This window comes from Pristis pectinata, chromosome 26 (assembly GCF_009764475.1).
Source record: "Pristis pectinata isolate sPriPec2 chromosome 26, sPriPec2.1.pri, whole genome shotgun sequence".
NCBI lineage: Eukaryota > Metazoa > Chordata > Chondrichthyes > Rhinopristiformes > Pristidae > Pristis > Pristis pectinata.
This window is the reverse complement of record NC_067430.1, coordinates 27,558,642-27,576,131: the sequence shown is the minus strand read 5'-3', so window position 1 is coordinate 27,576,131 and position 17,490 is coordinate 27,558,642. Positions and strand designations below refer to the sequence as shown.

The following is a 17,490-nucleotide window of genomic DNA, read 5'->3' as shown; positions in this document are numbered from 1 at the left end:
AACCACCTGCTGGGGCAGAGATTTCCAGAGATTCACCACCCTTTCCGGAAAGGAAATACTCAAGGCTGAAAGAAGAATTGTGTGTTTAAAATAATGTATGGCCTACGTGGAGCTACCTCCGTAAAACTCAACCAACTGATCATTTACCCATTTCCCTTAACAGAGGGGTCAGAAACCAAAGGGCAGGGTCTTAAGATTGGTAAAAAGATTAGAGGGGATATAGGAAGATGTTGGGGAGGGTCTGGAACTCACTGCCTGAAGTGGTGGAAAGTACCTGGATGTGTACTGGAAGAGCCACAAGGCTGCAGACCTTCTGCTGCAAGGAAGCTTGGATCAGGTAGAACATTGGTTGAATAGCTTCTTTCAGTTTTATAGTTCTTTTATGATTCTGCAATTCTAAAAGCTACCTTTTTAAAATCAACCAATTGGTCATTTACTCATAAGACACCCATAAGTAGTTCAGCATGAATGTATCTTATCTCCTTACCCTTTTAAGGAAGGAATGCTTTACACTACTCCACATTAAGGCTAAGCAGTATTAATGTAAAATACAGCAGAAGAATGACTGTGCACGTGGTCACATGAAGTGCCAAATCTTCAAAGAGGATGTTGCTACTATCAGTCTGTAGCTACACCACCCTTCTGCAGAAACACAAATACAAAAGTCTTTTCACACTTATTTTGCACAACTTGGTTTTTTTTCGTGTTCCTGGAGTGAAGAAGGACAAGGAATGTCCATGTAGAAATATACAAAATTGCAGGATGCATTGATATAGTAAATGGTCAGTCTTTTCCCCAGGATAGGAGAGTCTAAATTAGAGGGAATAGGTTTAAGGTGAGAGGGGAAGATTTAAAGGGGACTCTAGGGGAAAATTTCCCACACAGATGGTGGTGGGTATATGGAATGAGCTGACAGAGGTAGCAGTGAATACGATAACAATATTTAAAAGATATTTGGACAGGTATATGGATAGGAAGTGTTTAGAGGCATATGGACCAAATGAGGGCATATGGGACTAGCTTGGATAGATATCTTGGTTGGCATGGATGAGTTGGGCCAAAGGGCCTGTTTCTGTGATTAATGACTAAAAACAGAACTGCAATATTCAGCAGGTCAGGCAGCATTTATGGAGAGCAAAACAGAAATAATGTTTCATGTTGAAGACCCTACATTGGAAGGTCTGATGAGGGACCTTCATCATGAAACTGCAACTGGATCCTTTACTTCCTTATCAGGAGTCCACAGTCAGTGCAGATGGGTAATAACATCTCCTTCTCGCTGACAATCAACATCAGCACATCTCAAGGACGTGTGCTTAGCCCACTGCTCTACACTCATGACTGCGTGGAGAAGCACAGCTCAAACACCATCTACAAATTTGCCACTGACTGTTGTTGGCAGTCAGAGAGGGAGGCTGGTTGAGTGGTGTCACAACAACAACAACCACCACCACCTCGCACTCATTGTCAGCAAGACCAAGGAACTGATTGTGGACTTCAGGAAGGGGAAGTCAGGAGAACACACACCAGTCGTCATTGGAGGGGTCAGCGGTGGAAAGGGTGAGCAGCTTCAAGGTTCTGGGTATCAACATCTCAGAAGATCTCTCCTGGGCCCAACACATTGATGCAATCACGAAGGCGGCACGCCAGTAACTCTACTTCATTTGGAGTTTGAGGAGATTTGGCATGTCACCAAAGGCTCTTGCAAATTTCTACAGATGTACAGTGGAGAGCATTCTGACTGGTTGCATCAGAGCCTCGTATTGTGGCTCCAATGTACAGGATCACAAGGGGCTGTAGAGGGTTGTAAACTCAGCCACCTCATGGGTACAACTCTCCCCACTATAGAGGAGATCTTCAAGAGGCAGTGCCTCAAGGCAGCAGCACCCATCACTAAGGACCTTCACCATCCAGGACATGCCCTCTTATTGTTACTACCATCAGGGGGAGGTAAAGAAGCCTGAAGGCCCACACAACGATTCAGGAACAGCTTTTTCCCCCCCTCTGCCATCAGATTTCTGAACAGCCCCTGAACACTACTTCATGATTTTTTTTTTGTGTACTATCTTGTAATTTATAATAATCGTCTTTGTACTGTACTGCAGCAAAACAACAAATTTCACAACATGTAAGTCAGTGATAACAAATCTGATTCATGAGCAGTTAACAATGTTTTTCTTTCCACCTGAACCCTGCAGTTATAGGCCGAGACCTGGTCAGTGGGAATGGGCTGGATAGCTTTAGAACATAACAGCGCAGTACAGGCCCTTCGGCCCACAATGTGGTGCCGACATTTTATCCTGCTCTAAGATCTATCTAACCCTCCCCTCCCACATAACCCTCCATTTTTCTATCATTCGTGTGTCTAAGAGTCTCTTAAATGTCCCTAACGTATCTGCCCCCACAACCTCTGCAGGCAGTGCAGTCCACGCACCCACCACTTCAAAAAAAAAACTTACCCCTGACATCCCCCTTATACCTTCCTCCAATCACCTTAAAATTATGTCCCCTCATGTTAGCCATTGTCACCCTGGGAAAAAGTCTGACTGTCCACTTGATCTATGCCTCTTATCTTGTACATCTCTATCAAGTCCCTTCTCATCCTCCTTCTCTCCAAAGAGAAAAGCCCTAACTCACTCAGCCTATCCTCATGAGACACACACTCCAATCCAGGCAACATCCTGGTAAATCTCCTCTGCACCCTCTCCAAAGCTTCCACATCCTTCCTATGAGGCAACCAGAACTTTGCCATGGACAAAGGGCTGAGAAGTCTTCTGTGCTGCAAATATTTATAATTCTAGAGATTCTGTAACACTAATTAAAAGCAATGTGGGTAAGTAGCAACACCGTTATTTTTTCTGGCTGGTAATGAATGCTGTACAAAGAGAGCAATGTCCCTTGGCAGCTGCAATCATTTTTATCAATATATAGAAAAGGCCTAAAGAAGCCTGCCTTGTAACAAATCTTTGCAATGCCAGTCACTGTGAATTTATTAGAAGTTTCACAGAAAAGGATCAACCTCAACATTGTGCACTTGGTCAGACTCTGACCTTGAGCACCAACTTCCTGTTACCAGAACCAAAACTCTGGGGGTTAAATAGCAAGGGGCAGGTGAGTATACAAAACTGCAGAGTTCCCAAAACTGATCAATGCTGCAAAAGCCCTGAAAATCTTAACAAATAGACATAGGAGGCCCATTTGCTTCTGAACAGGTGGGCCTGCTTTTATCTGCTAGCTGCATGTCAGAAGGACACAAGGCTGGTCATGGGGCACAAGAGTCTACAGATTTATTTAGCAAATTACTAAGAAGCCTGAGGTTCCTGACACATATAATAACCTAGGGAGCTTATTGTAGGTGAGATGTGTAGTCTTGACAGATGGTTAAGAGGCATCATTGTGAAAAGCAACTAAAGGCAAGAAGGACAGTGGTCCAAAAATATGACACAGAAGTCTACAACTTATTGCTCCAGCTGTCATATGCTACACCTCAGATTTTGGGGATTTCCAACATCTGCTCTCTGGTCATTTTGTGTCAATGTGTGCAAGCTCATTTCACCTTACATCTATCGAACATGTGTACTCCCCAGCTTTATCCTTCTGGCACTACTCTTGTATTTTCTTGTCAATTCCAAAAATAATTAAAAGCAAATTGGTCATCTTCTTCAATGTGGGATGCATCCAGCAGTCTTTTGCTGTCCTTCAAATAAAAGCAATTACTTTTAGCAATACCAGGGGGAAAAAAAAAATTTGTACATCATTCTTTTATCCTACCAGAGGCAATATCCCATCAAAAGTAGATGGGTTAATGCCTTTATTAGTACACCAGACAAAGACATGACATCCATGCTGTACAAGTAGAGAGTCCAAGCTGTTCTGAGCTGCTCTCTTCAGGTATCTTGGCCAGATATTAGAAACACATGATGATTCAATTACATCTTCTGTTTGAATTTTTCACTAATTTCACCACATATGATTGTGGAGAGTCCAAAGTATAATGTTGGCATATTGCATACCACCTGCCTTAGTGTATCGGTTAGCGTAACGCTATTACAGCACCAGCGACTCAGGTTCAATTCTGGCCACTGTCTGTAAGGAGCTTGTACGTTCTCCCCGTGTCTGTACGAGTTTTCTCTCACATACCAAAGGCGCATAGGTTAGAAAGTTGTGGGCATGCTACGTTGGTGCCAGGAGCGTGGCGACATTTGCCGGCTGCCCCCAGAACACTCCACAAAAAAAAGGATGCATTTCACTGTGTGTTTCAATGTACACATGACTAATAAAGATATCTTACCTTACTGACCATATCTGTGCAATAATCCCACCAGTTAGTTCCCCATATAATCCTTCTATTCCATGCACAGGTATTGTAGCACAGTCACATTATAACTGCCGACTCACTAGTCTATCCCAGCATACAATTCTCGATGAAGCCACACAATTTCAAAGCAGCATTTCATTGTAAATCAATTGCTTATAATGGGCAATTAAAGTGGGTGGCATTAACATCCGTTAAAAGCAATTACTTCATTAAAGACTTCTATTGCCAAATTTTGGAATTTATGATTCTGTCTGGAGTAACTGCCTGTCCTTATACCCACACTGGAACTCACTGCTTGGCAACAAGCCAGGAAATACATTCCTGATCCTCAAGGTATTTAAAGTGAGTACTTAAAGCTGCAGTGCTTCTTGCCTGCCCCACCTGTTGCCAGTGCACTCGTTTATTACCCATCCTTAATTGCCCTCGACTGAGTGGCTTACTAAGACAGCTCAGAGAGCAGTTGCCTCCACTGTTGCAGCTCTGGGCTACATTCCAGAGAAATGTGGCAAGGACAGCAGATTTCCATTCCTGAAGTTAGTGAACGAGGCAGATTTTTGCAAGGATACAGCCACCGTTACTGACGCTAGCTTTTCCTCCATTATTTGAACGGAAGTGCTGAGATTGAGATACAGCACGGAAACAGGCCCTTCAGCCCAAATCATCCATGCGGACCAAGGTCCCTACCTGAGCTAATCCCATTTACCTGCAGTTGGTCCATATCCCTATAAGCCTCTCATATCCAAATGTCTTTCAAGTGTTGTAATTGTATCCACTTCCTCTAGCAGATGGTTCCATATACCCATCACCTTCTGCATGAAGTTGTCCCTCAGGTCCCCTTTTAAACGCTTTCTCCTCTCCTCTTCTCCTCTCCTCCTCCTCCCCCCCCCCCCCCCCCAATTTTAAACCTATGCCCGCTAGTTTTAGACTCCCCTACACCAAGGAAAATAAATTTGGTTATTCACCTCAATTTTATAAACCTGAGGTCACCTTTCAGCCTTCTACACTCCAGGGAGGGAAGTCCCAGCCTATCCAGTCTCTGCTTTTAACTCAAACCCTCCAGTTCTGGTAACATTCTCATTACTTTTTTTTGGCACCCTTTCCAGTTTAATGCCAACCTTCCAAGAGCAGGGAGACCAGAACTGTACAGTACTCCAAATGTCGCCTTACCAATGTCTTGTACAGTTGTAACATGACATCCCAACTCCTGTACTCAATATCCTCGGCAATGAAGACAAGTGTGCTTAATGCCTTCTTCATCACCGTCTGCCTCTGTTGCCACTCAAGGAACTATGTACCTGCACGCCTAGATCCCTATCATTTACTGTGCAAGTCTTGCCCTGGTTCACCTTACCAAAATGGCATTTATCTGAATTAAACAATTAAAATTTCAATGCTCATCAGGTTGCTAGATGCATGCCATCACATCTCGATTAAATTGTAATCCAATCCAAATAGTGACCCTATCCAAACAGTGATTTTATGGAACATAGTACAGCATAGAAAGGGCCCTTCAGCCCACAATGTTGTGTCAACATAGCTAATCTCTCCTACCTACAGAACGCCCATATCCCTCTAATTTCCTCTCATTCATGTGCCCATCCAAGCCCCCAATGAATTTGCCTCCATCGCTAGCAGGCAATGCATTGTGGATCTGGTGAAGCTGTGGATTCTTCAGTGGCAAGTCTATACCACAAACTTATAGCCAGGCCAGCAGTGCCATTGAACTCACTCCAGTCCCCACTGACAGCAGAAGGGTTTTGACAGGAGCTACAAAAGGGGCAAAATAAGTATAAAAAGGTATTGATGCAATTTAATCCGTTTTCCCCTCAGAATTATATACTGTATGCCTACCAAATTATGACAATTATCACCATTAATGAAGAGGTCAGTATTACTTTGCCAGTCTCATCCTCAACTATTTGATGTTCATCCCACAATTAAGCTCGAACCTTGGAAGTAGTTTACATTGTTTTACTATACAACGAGACGGACTCTTTACCTCAATCTACCTTGTGACCTTGCACCTTATTGTCTACCTGCAATGCATTTCCCTGTAGCTGTGACAATTTACTCTGTATTCTGTTATTTTTACCCTGTACTACCTCAATATACTGTGTAATGAATTGATCTGTATGAACAGTATGCAAGACAAGTTTTTCACTGTACCCCTGTACAAGGTGACAATAATAAACTAATACTAAATATTGAGCAGAGAACATCACCAGAAGTTTTGGAGTTCAAGGCAAGGAAGACAGCATGCTTCCAGAAACCAGAGCCGACCTCAAGCCAAGAATAGAACAGTGGAGAACATCCAAAAACTGCAGATGCTGGAGATCTGAAAATCAGAAATTGCTGCCAACATTCAGCGATCAGGCAGCATTTGTGGAGAGAAGAAGAAGAGAGTTAACATTTCAGGGGTGAGACCCTTCACTAGAACTGGGAAAGAGTGAAAATGTTCAAGGTGAAGGAAAAATGTGAAAGGACAAAGGGTCTGTGATGGGGAGGCCAAGTTTGCTGTGGGGGAAAGTTGCAGAGGTCATAGTCAAAGGTCAAGTAGAGAGCAAAAACAAAAATTGAAGAGAGGTTAGGGCAGTTATAGATCAAGGAAAGATGCTGTTGGACATACCCAGCACGCTCTCCATTAGCGCAATCTAACCTGCTGGATACATCCCATCCAGAACCATCTCTGCAACTTAAACCGATTTTCTCTTGTCACCAGCTCTGATGAAGGGTCTTTAACCTGAAATGTTAGTTGTTTCTCTCTCCACAGCTACTGAGTATTTCCAGGATTTGCTGGTTTTAGTTATAATAGAATTGCAGAAGATTACTCAGCAACTGAAGTCTGAAACAATAGATACAGAAATAATAGTTCAGGAGATAGATCAATTTCTTTTTAATGCAAATTGTTCATGGAGTGCAGGTGCTGATGGCAAGGCTCACATTTATTATCCATCCCCAATTACCCTCACCCTTTTCAGAAGGTAAATTGGAAAAAAAAACTTTTCCCTTGCACTTACAGTCCAGTCAATTTTTTTTATTTAATGGACACTGGAGAATCAGTTTTTAAATAACAGTACCATAGTAACCATGAACAATGCCAGATTCATTTAATTAAATGAGTTTAAATCCCCAGTTGCCATGGGGAAAATTGAACCCATTTTTCCGTTGGTTTGGGCCTCTGGATTGCTAATCCAGAAATATAACCTCTTACTATGATCAATTCGAATAGTGTCCTCGACATAACAAGATGGCCCAAGGCACTACACGGGAGCACTCTCGTACAACTTTTGATACAGAGCCGTGAAGGGAGATAATGGGGCAAGTGACCAAAGTTTGATTAAAAGGAGGCAAAAAAAAAACTAAGTTACATTAAAAGATGAAATAGAGATCAAATGCAAATAAAGGAGTATGTGATGAAAAAGCATTTTCACTTACAGCACATACTTAGGACCTGGAATTCACTGCCTATTGGAATGGTGGAAAGCAGAATTAAATCAATCCTTTCAATTTCTCCAACTTTGTTGGAAGTTGGGAGATAACATTCAGGCCATTAGGGAAATGAGTGGAGGATTGGCCTACCAGGAGCCAGCACAGACTCAAAGGTTGAATGGCCTCTTTCTGTACTTGATTATTCTACAACTAAGACAAAACCAGACAATATTTGAAATATTTTCTTACACACTTGACTGAAATTGTTGAGACAATTGTCACTACTCTCTATTCGAGATGTTCAATTAATGTTTAACCATGAAGATGTGATGCGCCTCATACTTGAGATAGCAACCCTTCTGCTAGCAGACAGAAGTCACTAGTAACATCTCTACAGCAGCTCCACAAAAGGAAAACAACAAAACAGCAGAATCAATAATACTGTGTAACAATTGCAGATTGGATTAGCTACGTTCAAGTCAATAGTGACAGAGGCAACAGCTGCCAGAGTAGGAGAGCACGGATACAGATGCTGATGGGCACATTCCAGATGAACTTTATTATCGCATTGCCAGGAGCATTCATCAAGCAAAGACAGCACCTCGACCACCCACAAATCCAAGATTGACACATCTTAGAGGATGCTCTTTGACTTGAAAACGGAGTTAGATTCCAGCAAAGGCCGCAGTGTCAATCACAATGGAACATTGAAATATCATATTAGCTGCGACGATTCATGAAGCAAGTGGCATGGGGTTAGCCTCGAGGGGTGGGTTTGTTGATCTCAAAGGTGTGATGTCCTCCTGGGGATTTCAAGGAGGTCAGCTTCATGGAGCTATATAGCTGTCTTGGACACATCAAAACCACGAAGGAGGCATTGGAACATCACTGTCAGTAGTGGACATTCAATCATTTTCGTCTTTCATCTTGACTAATTCAAACCACCAAATCCCAAGAAGCACGCGAGATAGATGTTGGATTCGATGAACATGATTGAAATTATGTCTTGTTACTGTCCCATTACCAAAGACCAGAAACATGCATCAATTACTCAGTCTTGACAAGGATTTTATAGGCATCCAAAGAGGATTCTAGATTACAGGGAAAAAAAAAGTATACATTATACACTTGACACTTAATTATCATATTCTTTATTTGCTGCATCACAGCCCAAAGGAATATGTGGATAGAGATAAGATAAGATCTTTATTAGTCACATGTACATCAAGACACAGTGAAATGCATTTTTTGTGTAGTGTTCTGTGGGGTGGGGGGGGGGGGGGGGCAGCCCGCAAGTGTCACCACGCTTCTGGCACCAACATAGCATGCCCACAACTTCCTAACCTGTACGTCTTTGGAATGTGGGAGGAAACCGGAGCACCCGGAGGAAACCCACGCAGACACGGGGAGAACATACAAACTCCTTACAGACAGCGGCGGGAATTGAACCTGGGTCGCTGGCGCTGTAAAACATTATGCTAACCGCTACACTACTGTGCCTGCTCTCATTTTTGAAGTGACTGTTCTTTTATTTTCATTTATCTGTACAGTATTTATATAATAGAAAATTACAGCACAGTACAGGCCCTTCAGCCCACGATATTGTGCCGACATTTTATCCTGCTCTAAGATCTATCTAACCCTTCCCTCCCACATAGCCGTCCATTTCTCTATCATTCGTGTGGCCATCTAAGAGTCTCTTAAACGTCCCTAATGTATCTGCTTCCACAACCTCTGCCAGCAGTGTGTTCCATGCACTGTAAAACTTCTCTGACATCCCCCATACCTTCCTCCAATCACCTTAAAGTTATATGCCCTCATGTTAGCCATTTTTGCCCTGGGAAAAAGTTTGACTGTCCACTTGATCTATGTCTCTTGTACACCTCTGTCAAGTCACCTCTCATCCTCCTCCTCTCCAAAGAGAGAAGCCTGAACTCACCCAACCTATCTTCAAGACATGATCTCCAATCCAGGCAGCATCTTGGCAAATCTCCTCTGCACCCTCTCCAAAGCTTCCACCTCCTTCCTATAATGAGGCAACCAGAACTGAACACAATACTCCAAGTGTGGTCTAACCAGAGTTCTATAGAGCTGCAACATTACCTCATGGCTCTTGAACTCAATACCCCAACTAATGAAGGCCGACACTCCATATGCCTTCTTAACAACCCTATTGACCTGAGCGGCAACTTTGAGGGATCTATAGATGTGGACCCCAAGATCCTTCTGTTCCTCCTGTTCCTCCGCACTGCGAAGAGTCCTGCCGTTAACCTTGTACTTACAGTTTTACAAAAGTTGTGATAATAGAAATTGAAAACTGCAGATTCTAGAAATCTGAAATAAAAACAGAAAATGTTGGAAAGTCTCAAGTCAGGCAGTACCTGCAGAGATAAACCAAGTTAATATTTCAGGAGGAAGACACTTCAACGAAATTGGGAAATGAGAGAAATTAAGGTTGTTTTTAAGTCACAGCAAGGGTGGGGGGCAGGCTGGATACAACACAGGGACTATGTTATAGGATGAGTCCAAGGTTGCTATGGAGATGGTTTGTAAAAGTCTTCCAGACAATGGGTTATTGTAGACAGAGAGTGAAATGCAAGCAGCTATGAAATGTGTGGTTATTGGACATGCCAGCAGGTCAGGTTCTGTTCATGGAGAGAGAAGAACAGCGAATATCACAGATGGAGGCCTTTGCAACAGAATCAGCCAGTTCTGGTACAGAGAAAGTTACCTGTAGAAGACTGCAGTGTGCTCGGATAGAAGATGAGGTGCTGTTCCTCAACCTTGCATTGAGACTCATAACAGAAGAGGCCACAAGTAGATATGTCAGAGTGGGAGAAGGTAGGGAGGAGGAGGAGGAGGAGAGGCAATACAGAATAAAGGATAGTGTTCCAAAAGGGGTATAGGCACACGTTACTGAAGGGGGCAGGGCAGGGCAGGGCAGGTTGAGAAAGCAGTTCATAAATCTTACGCAAGGCCAGGCTTTAATCAGTAGAGGCACGACCACAAAAGCAGGGAAAGGAATCTGAGCTTTTACAAATTACTGGTCTGGCCTCAGATGGAGTATCATGTTCAATTCTGGTCACCTCATTGTAGGAAGGACATGGGAGGCATTGGAAAGGGTCCACAGGAGATTTGAGGATAGTTGTGGGATGAGGGACCAGTTATAAGGATAGGTTGAAGGGCCCGGTAGTTTTCTCTTTGGAGAACGAGGGCAAGAGCTGAAATGAGAGCTACGGGCAGAGTGGAGACTGGGGGGCTGTTCCACTGGTGGGAGGTCAATCACTAAAGGTCACAGGTATGAAATAAGGGGGAAAGAATTCATAGTAACATGAGGAAAAAGCATTTTTATGCAGTGTCTGGAATCCAAACATGGAGGAGGAAGGTTTCATTCTGGCCTTTAAGAGGGAATTGGATGAATACATGCTAAATAAATATGTGCAAGTCTAGGGAGAAGCTAGCAAGTTGTTCTGCACTGGTTTTCTACCAGACTCTTGGGGCTGAATGGCCTCCTTCAGTCTTGTAACTACCTTATGCTTCTGTGAAGCAGAGGGAATCTAACTACCCATCCTTGACACTCAATGACATTACCTTTGTCAAGTCACAAACTACCAGCTGTGATGCTGCTGCAGGCAAGTTTTTCATTGCTCCGGTGCCTATGACAAACTTGATTTTGACAGCCCAGTCCATCACAAACCAGCCTCCACTCCATGGACTTTATACTTCCCACTGCCTCAGCAAAGCAGCCAACATAATCAAGGACCCCTCCCACCCCCGTCAGTCACCCTCCTCTTCCATCTCCCATCAGGGAGAAGATACAAAAGCTTGAGAATGTGTACCACCAGGCTCAAGGACAGCTTCTGTTAGACTCTTGAACAGATCCCTTGTACACTAACAGGTGAACTCGATCTCCCAATCTACCTCATTACTCTTGCACTTTGCCTGCCTGCACTTACTCTAACACTAAATTCCGCTCTCTTACCCCCCCACCCCAGCTACCCTGATGTGGTTATGTATGGAAATGATACCTGGCACAAAGCTTTTCACTGTATTTCAGCACATGCAACAGTAATCAATACAAATCAACATCTTGGGGATATACATAGACTTAATTAGATCTATTGGATGCATTTACTGTTCAGCATGCACATATTCCTGTGTTGTAGCCTCATTTGGTTGACACCACTTTCTTCAGGAAAGCTTGACTCTACTCCCCAGCTTGTCCTTCTGCATTCCTTATTGAGCAAGACCGAATCCCTGGTTTTATAGGAGAGCGAGAGGTGCAGGGCCAGGAAGTTACAGCTTGTGGCGGTGTACATTTCTCCCACTGCTGATGCCCACTAGGTCTGTTCAGAGTCCATCCACAATTTAGCACAACTGCAGTGCAGGGTATCCCATGTGTAAAGTGGGCCTTCACACAAGAACTGAACTCTGTCTCCCAAACTACCCCTCGCACTCTCTGTAACTGCAACACTATAAACTGCACTGTTTTCTTTTTACTACCTCAGTGTAATTGTGATGTCTAGATGGCACACAAAACAGAAGCTTTTCACTGTACCTCAGTACATGAGACAATAAACAATACCAAGAACTGTGTAGTGATCACATCTACCAATGCAGTCATGTGGCTGACACATCAGCCACATGTAGACTGGCAAGGAAGAAGTCAAATTGATTTCCCACATCTTGGATCACTCACTATCTGCTGCAGACCCAGTTTGACAGGCAGCTCCTTCAGAACTCAGCATTACCAAGCCACTCTTGGAGTGGGACATTGATGTCTGCCTGTCCCATCCAGAGTGTATTCTGTTCCCTTGCTACCTTCCCTTCCAAGTGTTGGTCAATGCAGAGGAACATCAATTCATCAGCCAAAGAAAGACTAGAGGTGGTAATCAGGAGGACACTTCCATAGCCATTGATACCAGGTAGTCTGTCCATTTTTATTCTCTGTTCAACAAAGCCAGGTAACTGTTTTAGAACTCTTGACTGGATGATAAACACTGGTCTGAACATGGGGAAAATTTCATTGTCTTTTTATTCACACCCCCCACCCCCTCAAAAATAGCGCTACAAAAGATATTTTCTTTTTAAAAACAAGAGGGCAGAAAAGGCCTTGGTTTAACCTCTTACCACTGAATGCAGCAATCCTTTCGTATCAGTCTAGATTTGTGTGTTCGAATGAGACCCGAATCATTACCCCACAATCCTAAAGAAACCCAACTCGGAACAACTGCCACTAAATGGATATAGTGGTTGAACTATTGAACTAGCAATCCTGAGAACCAAATGAATGATCTAGGGACACGAGTTAAAAATCCGCCAACAGTAGCTGGAAATTTGAATTCAGTTAATTAAATTGGAATAAAATACCATCGTCAGCAATGACAATCTTATTTTACCTGCTCTGTATGATTTGAACGCCAAATGCCGTTATTTAGGGTCCATGATAGATAACAGCAAAGTTGACAGAGTAGATGCAGATCTATTTCCCATTGGAGGAGACTAAAAGCAGGGGTCATAGGTCAAAAAATAAATGGTCAATCATCCAGGAATAAGAAGAAATTTCTTCACCCATAGAAAGCAGTTGGTGTAACACTATTACAGCACCAGCGACCCAGGTTCAATTCCCACCGTCTGTAAAGAGTTTGTACGTTCTCCCCATGTCTGTGTGGATTTCCTCCGAGTGCTCCGGTTTCCTCCCACATTCCAAAGACATACGGATTAGGAGCTGTGGGCGTGCTATGTTGGTGCCAGAAGCATGACGACACTTGCGGGCTGCCCCCAGAACATCAAGTAATGCAAAAAGATGCATTTCACTGTGTTGTGATGTATGTGTGACTAATGAGTAAATACCAATACCTTTACAATTCTCTACCCAATAGGGCTGTGAAGGATCAGTTGTTGAGTGTATGCAGGAGAAATAGGTTTGAATATTAAGGGAACAAAAGGGATACTACAATAGTGCAGGAAAGTGGTGCTGAGGTAAAAGATCAGCCATGATCTTACTGGATAGTGAAGCAGAGATGAGGGGCCGAATGGCCTACCTCCTGTTTCTATTCCTTATGGAATTACGAGTGAATGGTCCCAAAAATCAGAATCCTGCCCAAACGTAATGATACTGTAGTGTGGTGGATTACTGGTTGGCAGAGAAAAACCAACTCCAGTTAGTGTACAGAACCACCCGTGTTGTGTGGGTAAGTGGGTGCCTTTCCTTTCACATTAATACACAGCAAGTTTGTATGAAACCAGTATTAAATTACCTGGGGAAAAAAAAATAAATCAGACTCTGGCTCAGTTTTGTAGCAGATCAGCTAGCTCATCACTTCATTTGAGCCAGATAGTTGTAAAAGGGTTAGGGGCAACACGAATGTACAATAGCCTTTGGGCAGAAAGTCATTCAAATTGTTAATTACAGACTCAGGGGACAGAGGCAGTGGTGTTCCAATGCTGGGCTCAACTTCTTTTGATATACATGCGGACGACAAAGTTTTGAAGTGTGGTAAACAGTGAAGAGTAGCATTACACTTCAAGAACACACACGGAAAGCCACAGATGCTGGAAATCTCAAATAAAAATAAAATACTGCAAACAGTCAAGTCAGGAAGCATCTGTAGAGCAAGAAAAAGAACTAGCGTTTCAAGATGAAGACCCTTCCTTTTGAATGTTCTGACAAAAGATCTGTTAACGTTTCAGCTCAGTTTCTCTCTCCACAGATGCTACCCGACCAGTGAGCATTTCCAACATTTTCTGGTTTTATTGAAAGAAAATATAGACAGACTACTGGAATGGCAGACACACAGATTAAAGTTACAGCAGAGGAGTGCAAAGTAATACATTTTGTCTGAAAGAATGTCAACTCAATGGTACAGCTCTAAAAAGGAACCTGGGAAAATATGCACATAAATTTTTGATGGTCTTACAGGACATTAGGAAAGTAATAAGTACAAGAACAAAATTTGAAGGAGCAGGCCTTTCAGCTCTGATCTGCCCTATCATTCAATATGACCATGACCTTCTGCCATTTTGTTCTAATCCCTTCATCCCCTTGAAATCCAAAAGTCTACTAGTCTCCATTTTCAAAGTACCTGGTGATTGAGCCTCCACAGGCCACAGTGGTGGCAAGTTCCAAAATTCACCAGCCTCTGGGTAAAGACATTTGTTCTCTCCTCAAATCTGAATGACCAATTCCTAGCCTATCCCTGGTTCTGGATACCCTAGCCAGGAGAAATATCACCCTTGCAAGTACCACGTTTTCCAAAAGAAATTGTATTTTTAGTAAGATCACCTCTCATTCTACCAAACTCGAGAGCACAGGCTCAGTTTACTTAATCTTGAGGTATCCCATGAATTCATCATGGAAACTTTTGTTGCATTGTTTCTCAGGTATGTGCTTTCATAGGTAGAGATCAGTCCACAGCCCAGGTACAACCTCACCAGGACCCTGCATAATTAGAGAATAGGTTCCTGGGCTTTACAATGAGGTAAAAAGTACAAAGAGTTTGGAAATTAGGTTGAAACTTTACAAAACCTTGCTAGGCGTTGGATTAGTGTGTCCAATCTTGGTCATTGCCTTTCAGGAGGGATGATAGAATCTAGGGTGGGGGGGGGGGGGTGGGCAGCATCGGGCATCACTGAGTTTATTCTTGGAGCAGAGCAGTTTGAGGGGAGATTTGGTACTGAAGAAAAGCAAGGTAACATACCTCAATGACTACCGACCAGTGACTCTGACATCCACCATCATGAAGTGCTTTGAGAGGTTGGTCATGGCACGCATCAACTCCAGCCTCCCAGACAACCTAGACCCATCACAACTCACCTATTGCAAAATAGGTCTACAGCAGATGCCATCTCCCTGGACCTACACTCAGCTCTGGAGCATCTGGACAGTAAAGGCACCTACGTTAGACTATTGACTACAGCTCTGCCTTCAATACTATAATCCCAAGCAAGCTTGTCACCCAACTCCGAGACCTAGGACTCAACACCTCCCTCTGTAACTGGATCCTTGACTTTCTAACAAACAGACCGCAATCAGCGAGGATAGGCAGCAATACCTCTGGCACGATTATTCTCAACACTGGTGCCCCACAAGGATGTGTCCTCAGCCCTTTACTCTACTCCCTATACACTGTGTGCCCAGATTCTGCTCTAACTCCATCTACAAGTTTGCACATGATACCACTGTTGTAGGCCATATCTCAAACAGCGATGAGTCGGAGTACAGGAGGGAGATAGAGAGCTTAGCGGAATGGTGTCATGACAACAACTTTGCCCTCAATGTCAACAAAACAAAAGAGCTGGTCATTGACTTCAGGAAAGGGGGCAGTGCACATGCACCTGTCTACATCAATGGTGCTGAGGTTGAGAGCTTCAAGTTCCTGGGAGTGAACTGGTCCTGGGAGTCCTGGTCAAATCACGTAGATGCCACAGCCAAGAAAGCTCACCAGCACCTCTACTTCCTCAGGAGGCTAAAGAAATCTGGTTTGTCCCCTTTGACTCTCACCAACTTTTACCAATGCACAGAAAGCATCCTATCTGGATGTATCACAGCTTGGTACGGCAACTGCTCTGCCCAGGACAGCAAGAAACTGCAGAGTTGTGGACACAGCCCAGCACATCACGGACACCAGCCTCCCCTCCTTGGACTCTGTCTTTACCTCTCGTTGTCTTGGTTTAACAGCCAGCATAATCAAAGACCCCACCCACCCCGGACATTCTCTCTTCTTCCATCAGGTAGAAGATACAGGAGCCCAAGGGCACATACCACCAGAATCAAGGACAGTTTCTACACCACTGTGATAAGACTATTGAACGGTTCCCTTATACAATGAGATGGACTATGACCTCACGATCTACCTTGTTGTGATCTTGCACCTTAATGCACTGCACTTTCTCTGTAGCTGTGACACTTTACTCTGTACTGTTATTGCTTTTACCTGTACTACCTCAATGCACTCTGTACTGACTCCATGTAACTGCACTGTGTAATGAATTGACCTGTACGATCAGTATGCAAGACAAGTTTTTCCCCCACTGTACCTTGGTACAAGTGACAATAATAAACCAATACCATGATAATGACTGGTTTAGATGGGGTAATTGTTCCCACTTGTGGATGGTTTAAGGAACGGGGAACAGATTTAAAACAATGGGCAAGAGATAAAGAGAGGAAAACCCTCCTTAGCAGCAAAGAAGATATGGAATTCATTGCTTGAAAACATGGGTTGGATGTAGGTTTATTTACGGCTTTCATAAGATGATTGGATGAATAAATGAAGGCAAAGTACCCGCAGGGCTATGGGAAAGGAGCAGGAGAAATAGCACCAACAGGTTTCCTCCACAAAAGGTCAGGCAAACACTCCTTCGCTTCATCAACTTATGGGATGTTGATATCACTGGCAATACCAGCAGATATTGCCTTCTCCTGAACAGCCACCAGAACTGATGGGCTTACTCAACCACATTCCGATGAAAGGCCTGTGACCGGAAAGCTTTACCTGTTTCTCATTCCACAGATGCTGCCTGACCTGCTGAGCGTTTCTAGAGAGGACACCTTGAAAAGGACCAAGAGGAGAAAAGTAGAAAAATTGCAGGGCAGGGAGCAAAGTTCGGTTTAAAAGCAATTCGAGACACATACCTGGTCACGGTTGTTAGTCCCAGGGTGCGAGGTCACAAGTTAGCAGATAAGTGATTGATGGGTATTTCTTCCTAGTCACTTCCTATTGGCCAAGAGGTGCAAATCA

The 17,490-nt window shown here is 43.5% G+C and overlaps 1 long non-coding RNA gene across 1 annotated transcript in view; it reads right to left on the bottom strand.

The window, feature by feature from the left end:
• Nucleotides 1-7,190: 7,190 nt before the first annotated feature.
• LOC127583493 (uncharacterized) overlaps nt 7,191-17,490 on the bottom strand; it is a 36,217-nt gene continuing 25,917 nt past the window's right edge. Inside the window, exons 2-3 of the long non-coding RNA XR_007958264.1 lie at nt 17,385-17,466; nt 7,191-8,838 (exon numbers count right to left, since the gene is read on the bottom strand). This is a non-coding gene — a long non-coding RNA (uncharacterized LOC127583493). The remainder of the gene's footprint in view (nt 8,839-17,384; nt 17,467-17,490) is intronic.